General features: G+C 50.4%; 1 protein-coding gene across 1 annotated transcript in view; it reads right to left on the reverse strand.

The window, feature by feature from the left end:
* The window catches only part of SAMD11 (sterile alpha motif domain containing 11), a 128034-nt gene extending 127076 nt beyond the window's left edge, over nucleotides 1-958 (reverse strand). Inside the window, exon 1 of the mRNA XM_084495024.1 lies at nucleotides 865-958. The gene's annotated coding sequence lies outside the window, so the exon portion shown is untranslated. The remainder of the gene's footprint in view (nucleotides 1-864) is intronic.
* Between the last annotated feature and the right edge of the window lie 8621 nt (nucleotides 959-9579).

Genomic DNA, 9579 nt, shown 5'->3' on the forward strand with positions numbered 1-9579 from the left:
ACCGACGCGCTCTGGGCCCGTGTTTCATGACTTGCATTTAATTAACAGTGATGGCAAAGTCAGGTATATTTATGGGGACTTCTAATCCTCACACTTACAGTTTCAGTTGCTATGGGTTTCCTTCCAGAGTTGGCGCTTTCTTCCCCACCCCCACCACGTAACGTGCACCAGAATAAAGTCTAATAAATTCTGCCGTGTAATTGGCTGTATATTTTAGGAGTCCATCTATCCCGGCGCTATGAAAACAGAGGCCCTCAACAAAACACCGTGAGGACAGAAAACCCTAGAGGAGGGAGTCCAAAGTACTTTGTTTCCTCAGATGACTGCTGCTGAATTGTTACGGGGGCAAGACTGGAATGCTGAGGAGCAGAGCCAGAGCTGGCGGCAGCTGCCATGCCACAGAACAGCACTTGGAGGGATGCAATAGCCAAAACTGCACTTTTGTCCAAAGCTTTGCTGTTTCAGAGCACCAGAACTACCAGCAGGGCTACCTGGAGGCACTGCCTGCCTGCCCAGCGTGCAGCTGCAGTGAGGTGCGGGTGCCTGGAACAGGTTAAGAGCAAGAGCTCTTCAGGTTCTAGGGGTGGTCTCAACCCGCTAACACTCAAAGGACACTGAAAAGCCCAGGAAACTCTTGAAATGAGCCACTCCTACCACAGACTCTCCCCGAAAGTTAGAAGGTCTCCACATTTTGAGGAATAGAGAACTTCAGCTGCTCTTTGTCTTTAGGGAGAATTCTTCTTAGCAGCAACAAGCCCTCAGTGAAGCCACACAGAGGAAAGGACACTGCCTCTAGACCACCAGCTCGGCTTCAGCATGGGTTGGCAGGGCCTTGTGTACTGATGGTGCACGTCACTGACTTACCTGCTTCAAGCAGAGCGGGTTCTGACGGGCAGGATGCAAAGGATGACGGAGGCAGCTCTGTCCTGGGAAGCCTGTGCTGCTGTCCGCCAGACCCCTTTGGGAGATGAAGACAAAAGATGGGTTCAGCACAGTGCAAGAGTATGAAATGGTGATTTTCAACATGTGTATTATCTTATGGAATAACGCATACGGCAGGGGAGCATTGAAAAGGTGATGTCTATGTAATGAAACACTGAGCGTTGAATGAATGAGCGTTGTGTGAGCTACTGGAGAAGTCCATCACAGGGCTTTCTTCTACAGTGATCTATCAAGAGAAAACACACACGCAAACCTGCTCCAGCAGCATTTTGGGGGACACATTTGTATTGAGGAGAACAGGAGTTGGCCACAGCACTCGCACAGGGGCCTGCTGCACCACCCTGAACACGCTCAGCGCCCAGCAGGATTTCCCTCTTGTAATCTCCCTTCACACAGGGAAATTCTTCTGCATGACTGCCCCCAGCCTGATAGCAGCACAGCAAAGTCTCCCTGCACATCCAGCTTCCCACCGACCCAAACAAAATTCAAATCCCTCATTCTCTGCTGAATCCGAATAAAACACTGTATGCAAAGGAGGGGAAATTAGATTTATTCAAGGCTGCCCGTTTAAGTAAAAGGAGAAAAAGAGATAAGAAAAGAGGAAGGAATTCTATAAAGTTCGTACGAGTGCTCTCCTGCCCCCAGAAAACACAGAGAATTATGACCAAAATTGTGTGTCTGGATGCCACGGCACAAACTCTTCTATTTTTCTACCATTTCTCCATGATGGCAGAAGCAAACACCCCTTAATTCACAATTTTCCACATTCGATGTTTATGTCCAACATTAATGTTATTTAAACATCACCTCATTTTTTTTTTCTCTCTCTCTTGTGAATTCCATGCTGGGTTTCTGATTTTCCCCCATTTTTTTTTAAAGAATAGTTTATTAAGAAAAGCTGACTGCACCTCCGCTCTGTCTGCTGGAACAGCGCTGACAAATAAAAAACCCACCTCGCAGGAGACAGTTTTATTCTGTTGATCGGAAGTCTGCCAGCCCAATTTATGATTGGACATAAGATCTCCAAATCTGGATTTATGTGTTGCAGTATAACGACAGGTCAATGAGATTAAAAGTATGTTCATGAGAGAGCTGTAAGGCAATTTGAGTTTCATGGTTCTGTGGTGATTGGGCATTCAGTCTAAGAAAACCTGCATTAATAAAACACTCGCAGTCCCCAGGAACAATCTGCACATTATTCATTATTGCAGCCCGGCTGTGGTCACCTTCACCAACACCCCCTCGCCAATATAAAAAAAAAAAAGGGAGAGGGAGAGCAGCTCCCCCCCTCCTCCCCATTCAGATGAAGCCATCAGGGAGATAGCGCCGTTGATAACGAATGGGCTGGATTAACAATAGAAACACTTTTCTTCCTTATCATATGGCTCACACAATCCAAAGGGGAAGGGGGGAATGGGAGGGGAGAGGAATGTCTAAGCAGCACCGTAATTATAAGTCTGTACAGATGGCTGTGCCCCACCAACTGAAAAATGCACGGGCCTTACACGGGCCGGAGCCTCCAACAGCATATGGAGCAACTCCCTCGCCTTCAAGGGACGCTTACGGAAGAAACCTCACCCTAAAACCTTATATATTGGGCTTAAATGAGGCCCAGCCGGGTCAGGCTGCTGTGGATGATGTGACTCAGAAGAAATCCGCCTTGGCTGGAGAGCTGGGCCCCATCGCTGGGCTTGGGTCCGGGGCCAAAAAGCCCCGCGGGGCGGCACTGGGGTCAGGGCGGCAGGGCAGGGACGCAGCAAGTCCTGCAAACATCGGGTTCGGGTTGAGATATCCCCCGGGGTTGGAACCCCGCCCGAGATACGGGTTCGGTGTGTTATCGAGATAACTTTCAAGTGAAGCTTAGATCTCGATCCAAAGCTACCTGTGGGCTCCAAGTTGTTTGCTTCTACCGCTCCGGTTCGCGCTGCGCCTCCTGCAAATAGTGACTAGCTCGAGCCCAGCTCGCATTCCTCAGCTCGCTTTGGCATCACACCCAAGCTCCTCGCTCCTCCCGCAGGAACACTGTGCCCCCTCCTTTGGGAGACACAAAAAGGGAGCCTGCAGCCGATCCAAAAGCCATCATCTCTCCTCTTTAAGAGGTTTCGTCTTCCGTCGGTGCCTCTTTTCCTCATTACCATCATATAAAGATTTTAATTCAAGAAAGATCACAGGATGTAATCACTTGCTGGTGGGGAAAACATTCCACGCTTTGTTTCCATATGGACTCTGTCTAAATAAACCCAGCTCCTCGTGCTCTTTTCACCAGGCAAGTCCGAGGCCCAAAGTCTTGATTTCAGGAGGACTGAGGACCCCCAACCCTGGTGGACTTGGGCAATTGCTGTGGGTGCCCAGCACTGCTGAATGTTAAGCACTACTGCTGAAAACCTAGAGCAGGAGCATATGGAGCACAACACAAACAGCCCGAAGGACAGAGCGAGGACGTGAAGAAAGCAGCCTGAAAAGGGACAGGGCCAAGAGACGACAGAGAGCTGTTATTTTCCCCTACGTTTCCATACACTGCTGTTGGACTCCCCCGGTCACCACGCGATGCGCTCCCAAGCCAGGGATCCCTACAAAGCTGCTTAGTGCCGAAGGGGCCAGCAAACATCTGTCGGGTAAGCCCATTTCTGATAGGCAATGAGATAGCGAGGCGTTTCTGTTTCGCCGTTTAATCTGTTCTGTTGTCAGGCATGGCGCCGGGCCAGGAAAAGTTCCCGTTGCCTCAGCTTCAGGGGTGGACTGGCTTCAGAATTTATACAAATAAAAGGAGAAACGAAAAGCGCCGGCAGCACCAATCTGATTACAGAGTCATTTATTTTCTGGTCGTTAATAATTTGTGCAATAAAAGATTGCGTGCCTTTCTGAGTTAGTAGGAGTTATTGGCACAAATTTCCCTCCACACTGGTGTGAGTCTGTGCTTGGAACATAAATTATTAGTTTCTTATCACACTCCTCCTCATTTTTCATGCTGCCACGGCTAGATCGCCAGAAGCCAACCCCTCAGTCTCAGTCTTATTTTATGCTGCACGAGAAAGGCAGCAGAGGTGGTTATTCCATCTTTAATTACACAAACTCACTCTGGTATTGCCTCTCCTCCCAACCCCCCTCTGCACCTGGATACCGGAGGTGTGCACACTGCATCGTGTCTGCGCGTATGCCATGGTCTGCTGAGATATCCACTTCTGCCACTCGCCAGCTCCATTTCTAATGAAAGCACTGGTTTTTGACAACAGCCAGAGCAAGGAAACGCCAGGCTTGCACCACCTTACCAGCATCTGTCAGGTATCTGGCTGGAATACCTGCAAGAAAGTCGTGTGTGTAACCATCCTGCTACGCCTGTGCTTGCTCGGTGCAGAGATGGTGAGGGTAAAAGGAGTGGAAGTGATGCCAGCCTTGAAAGGACAGGAGGAAAGTACTGGCACAACTTTGGGTCCTGTGCATGATGGCCGTATCTCCAGCTGCAGGCTAGGAAGTTGTCTTGGATGTAGCTGAGGAAACATCAAAACATCCTTCTCGTTTCTCAGACGCAGCGACGAAATGCTCTTTAGCGATGCTAATTGTTTTGTTCAGCGCAGCAGCTCGCTTGCAAACCACACCAGAACTCTTGGACCTTTCCATATGTCAGCCTCATGGTCTTCTCCATTCGACGGGTCCCTTTCAGTCCTGTCAGGAACGTTTGCACCAACATCTGCACAACTTCAAAAGAAGTGCTGACAGAGCCAGACGACGGAGCATGTCTGGCATCTACAACCCTACTTGCCAAGGGCTGCGCACACCAAAGCTCCTACAGACAAGGAGGACACGCTCGCAGTGCCAAATCCCTGCTGCATCAACCAGATCATGGGAGGCAGGAGTGACCACACGCACTGGAGGTGTCTGGTACAAAGCACACACGTGCAACAAGAGCTGCAATTCGGCTTTACAGCGTTTCCTCCTGCTGCTAGGGCTAAGCTCAAGCCGCCCTGTGGAGGCCTGGTGGTGCCCATCGATAACAGAATGATGTGACGTGCTTAGGGCACCCCTGTGTGCACACCTGTGTTACAAGGAGCGTGTTCCCCCATTGCAAGAGGATTTATACCGGGGCCTCGGGCAGGCGTAGCACACACTTAAGGGTGCGTTGTCAATTTGAGAGTGATTGACAGCCCGGTGCTTGGCACATCTCGGGTGATTATACTGCATTGGTGACTCACTGATCATTTCACAACGATGTTTATGTCTACAGGGTAACATCCAACATGTCCACAGTTCACGCCGAGCTCCAAACCTCCACCCTGAATTCCTGCGATTTGCCGAAGCGCCGTCAGCAGGGCTCTGTGCCACTGGGTCAGTCGCTGTTGGAACCAGAGCAGCCTTTCCTCCACGGCACAGCCAGGATCTCACCTGCCACCAGCACGTAACAGAGCTGCAGAGGAGCACGCCATCCTCACCGAGCGTAGCAGGATGCCCACTGCATGGTAGTTTGGGAACCCTGTGCTCTGCAGGACATCCTGCAGACCGCTGTCAAACTGAGGTGCTGCTGACACTGAACCCCAACCCACCAGCGCTATCTCACCGAGTACTGGGTTAGAAAACTCCTGCTCAGCCCCACCCAGGGTAGGTGAGCCTGTCCTGAAAATGTTAACAGGGGAGGGACTAGAGCTGCAGTCACATTGCAGCTGTAATACAGGTATTTAAAACAAACAAACAAAAGAGAGCGTAAACAGAATTGCATGTTTTATCACTTATCAGATCTGTACCTAAAACAATTCTATGCCAGGGAGACCAGCATCACAGAACCGCTTCAGAACAAAGATTTATAGATCACAGCAGCAACCTCTCAGGTCTATCACAAAAACACACTAACGGACATAAAATATCATCTTTACATCAGCAAAAGCAATAATTTTGTACTGTGTCCATTTTCCTGGTTACCAGACACAAATCCTGGGCTTTTCCCCGATTCTCCCCCCACCAGACTCACATATCCACATATGCTCTGGTTTGTCTCCTAGCTCCCAGTTTGTGTTTCCCATTTTAAAGCTGCAGACTAGGCTAGAAAATCCATCTAGTTCCTTTGAAATCAAAGATTGAGATGATGACTGAAGGCAGGTACTGGGGAAATGAGTGAGCAGAAGGTTACCTGGATGCAGAAAGACCCAGAAATAGGGATGAAAGGGATATATTGGGTTCAAAGCAGGATCAGCCAAGAGGACACCTGAAATGAGGGTTTCTGGTTTACTGCATTTAGAGGAAATGGCAACTGTCCCTTTGGGACCTGGGGAACCAAAATCCTGAGGAGTTTATGTAAGTCTTTGGGTCAGGAATAGTCCTATCCCTGGAAAAAAGAATACTGGAAGCACTTCATGGAAGTCTCAGGCTTTGACCAGGCCCCCAGACTCTCTGCCTCGTCCGGTCCAACAGAAGGCAGTCCCTGAGTGCTCCAACAAGCACATTGTGCTCCTTGTGTGACCAAAGTGGTTTTCAGATACTTACTGCTCCTTTTTCCACCTCCCAGGAGAACTCCCTTTATCGCAACCTTTTCCAAATCCGTTTTGCTGCCGTCAACACCTGCAGAAGCCATGCTTTCCGTAAAAGACTTTGGCAGCCTGCTGCAGGCAGGACTTATCAGAGCACTGCCTCGTGGAGGACCCACACCTGGTGACATTTCCACGCTCCCCCATTCCCTGGTCACATCCCTCACCGTGCTGGCTGGCTGCCTACCGCCTCCCATGCCAAAGATGAAACCAAACTGCAGGAGCGTGTAAAGTTTCTGGTGACGCAATGACAAGATGTTGAGAGGAGGTTACAAAGGAACCTTTCCAGCAAAGTTTCCCTGGGTTTCAATACAGCAGAGGGATACCTCAAGTGGTATCTGACTTCAGCACCCAGTTACAAGTTAAAACCAGGCTGACAGTTCCTCAGCTGAGCAGCCTAGTTGCGAGCCATGCTCTAGCGAGTCACTGAATCGTTTGCTTAAACTTCACCAGCTTAATCTGAATAATAACAGAGAAATGGCCCCTGGAAGGCTAAATGCTATCAGTGTAGGTCCAGCCAGGAAGATAAATTGAGCAGTGCGCGTGGCTGAGACCCTTGAAAAGAAACAGCTCACTTCCTATTTCCACATCTTGGAATCCCAGCGCTAGAGCAACACTGGCAGGAGTTCCTCAGTCACCCTCTTCCTAGGAGGTCAGCCTTTCAAGCAGCTGTCCTTCTCCAGATCCCTTTCTCTTCTTGGTTTTTTTTTTTTTTTTTTTTTTTCCAGCAAGCCTTTGATTTATTTCATGGCGATTCTTTGCACAGCCATAGCAGCCATCACCCGAAGCTCGCAACGCGCTTGGCAAACATTCCTTTCGCAGCTTCCCGGTAGCACCAGTGGCTGCCAGGGAATCACCAAACATGGGCAAATATTAGTTGAATTCCTGATGTGGCAGCAAAGCTAAATAAACCACTCTTCAGAAGCAGCATCCCCAAGTACTAAGAACTGCATGCAAACAGCTTGCTGTTCAATATTCCTGAATATTTCAATACTTAGTTGAATTTCCACATCAATTTCCTCTGAGTATATCTATTCTTTGCTTTGCTTCAGACCCAATGGATATTTACTGCCTTACAGTTCTGTGCAAAAAGACTCAGAGATATCAACGTTTTACCCTGGGCTCATCTGTGGAAAAAATGAGGCACAGAGCAAGCATTTGGCGATTTAGCATCAGGAGCCAGGAAGAGCAGACAACTCTTTCCCTGTACACAGGCAGTTCCACATAACCAGGCTGCTAAAACGGACGGTGTGTGTTGCTACCTTGTAAGTACACAATAATTAATTCTATTCCTTATATCTAATACTACTCAACTTCAGTATTTTTGGAAGGGAACTCTTTTCTCCGTTTCTCCCACCCCTCCCAGTTTGAGCTTTCTACGTATCTCCCGAAAAATCTGCCATTGTGCACGCTCAGGCTGTACTGCACTTAATGAGGCACTTCAGGTTCAATGAGGTCCTTCATCTTTTCAGTTCTAGCTTTGTGCCTCTCCCTTCCAGGCATCTGAGCTGGCTCCTGCAGGATCTTCATTATGGGACTTCTTTCTCCCTAAGTTACAGCTCCCTGGTTCCCTCCGCCCTGCCCGAGGCGGTGGCAGAGGGGTGAGGACCCGGCCGCTGTTCCCAGATCCGTCACCAAGCTGCTGTGACCTTGCCAGCGAGCTGGCACTTCTCAAACGCGGGTGCCTCAACGTTGGCACCTAACGCAACCTGATTCACCGAGGTGATAAGCATCCGCAGCTCTTATTAAAATAGAGCAATAATTATGACAGCATCCGAAGTCTCGTACTTCTCTCTCCCCTTCCACTTCCACGTTTCATTAATCCCAAACTCGCGTCTCCCCCTTACGTTAACAGCCAAAGCTGATGCAAGCTTTATCTCCCAACCCAGTCCAACCCATTCTCCCAGCAGCTGAACTCAACTGGCAACAAAACCTCCACGTGTGTGCCTGAAAAGGCCAAACACGACCCCCAGTTGCTGATACCCTCCTGGTGCACATGGACCCACCGCCCCGCAATCCCTTCACCGTACGATGCCGCAGGAGGACAGAAACCATTGTAATTTTCCTCCTGGGCTCCACAGCACTTTGAGCACGCTCTGCACTGCAGCCGGCAAGGCTCCTACACACCTTTGGTCCAGGGGCGACTGCATCTATCTAGGAGAACGTACCGGGCTGCTTTTCACTGCTCTCGCAATGTGAAGGATAAAAACTAAACCTTCCGAGGATATCCTTTACATGCAGGTCCACGCAGCTGTAAGCCCCTCATAAAAGGCTTTCTCCTAATCGGTTTGGTTGCAAAAAGGAAAAATAAATGTACCAAGAAACATGCCATAGACGTGTATCACATCAAGGCGTGTGCTTGGCAGTGTGCGTGGAGGCACAGGGGGACAGAGCTTCGTTAAACTGAGCATGGACGGCATCGGGGGGACCTGGTGAACAATCTGCATCTGGGAATTGGGCACTGCTGGGGACAGAGGCTTTCCCCAGCCCTGCCATCACTGGGAGCAGCTCATACTGATGGGGATGGGGATGGGAATGGGGACAGGGACGGGAATGGGAATTGGAACAGAGACAGTGAAGGGGATGGGAAGGGGAACAGAGACAGGGACAAGGAAGGAAAAAGGGACAGGGATAGGAACAGAGACGGGGTCAGGGACGGGGAAGGGGATGAGGGATCTTCTCCCCATCCCCATCCCCTCCACCCCCCGTACCCGCAGCTCCCACCCCCCAGCCCCGGCGGCCTCCCCCAGCCGCGGCTCGGAGCCTCCGGCATCCGCGGGGCGGGGGCGGGAGGAAACCGAGATTAAAAAACCACAAAAAACCCCAAACCCCACGCAAGGACGGGGCCGAGCGGTGCCCTGGGAGCCCTGCCCGGGGCCGGCCCCAGCTGGCGCCGCCAGGTCCCAATTAACCGGGCGGCCCCGGCCGCTGCCTCCCCCGGGGCGCTGCGGCTCGGCACGGCTCGGCTCGGCTCGGCACGCCCCGCAGCCGCCTACGCGCTCCCCGGGCGGCCGGGGGATGAGGTTTTTTTTTGTTTTCTTTCTTTTTTTATGTTTTCTTTCCTTTTTTTTTTTTTTTTTTTTTTTTTTTTTTTTTTTTTTCCAGCAGGGCTGATAGCACAGGA

This window comes from Aythya ferina, assembly GCF_964211825.1.
Source record: "Aythya ferina genome assembly, chromosome: 21".
NCBI lineage: Eukaryota > Metazoa > Chordata > Aves > Anseriformes > Anatidae > Aythya > Aythya ferina.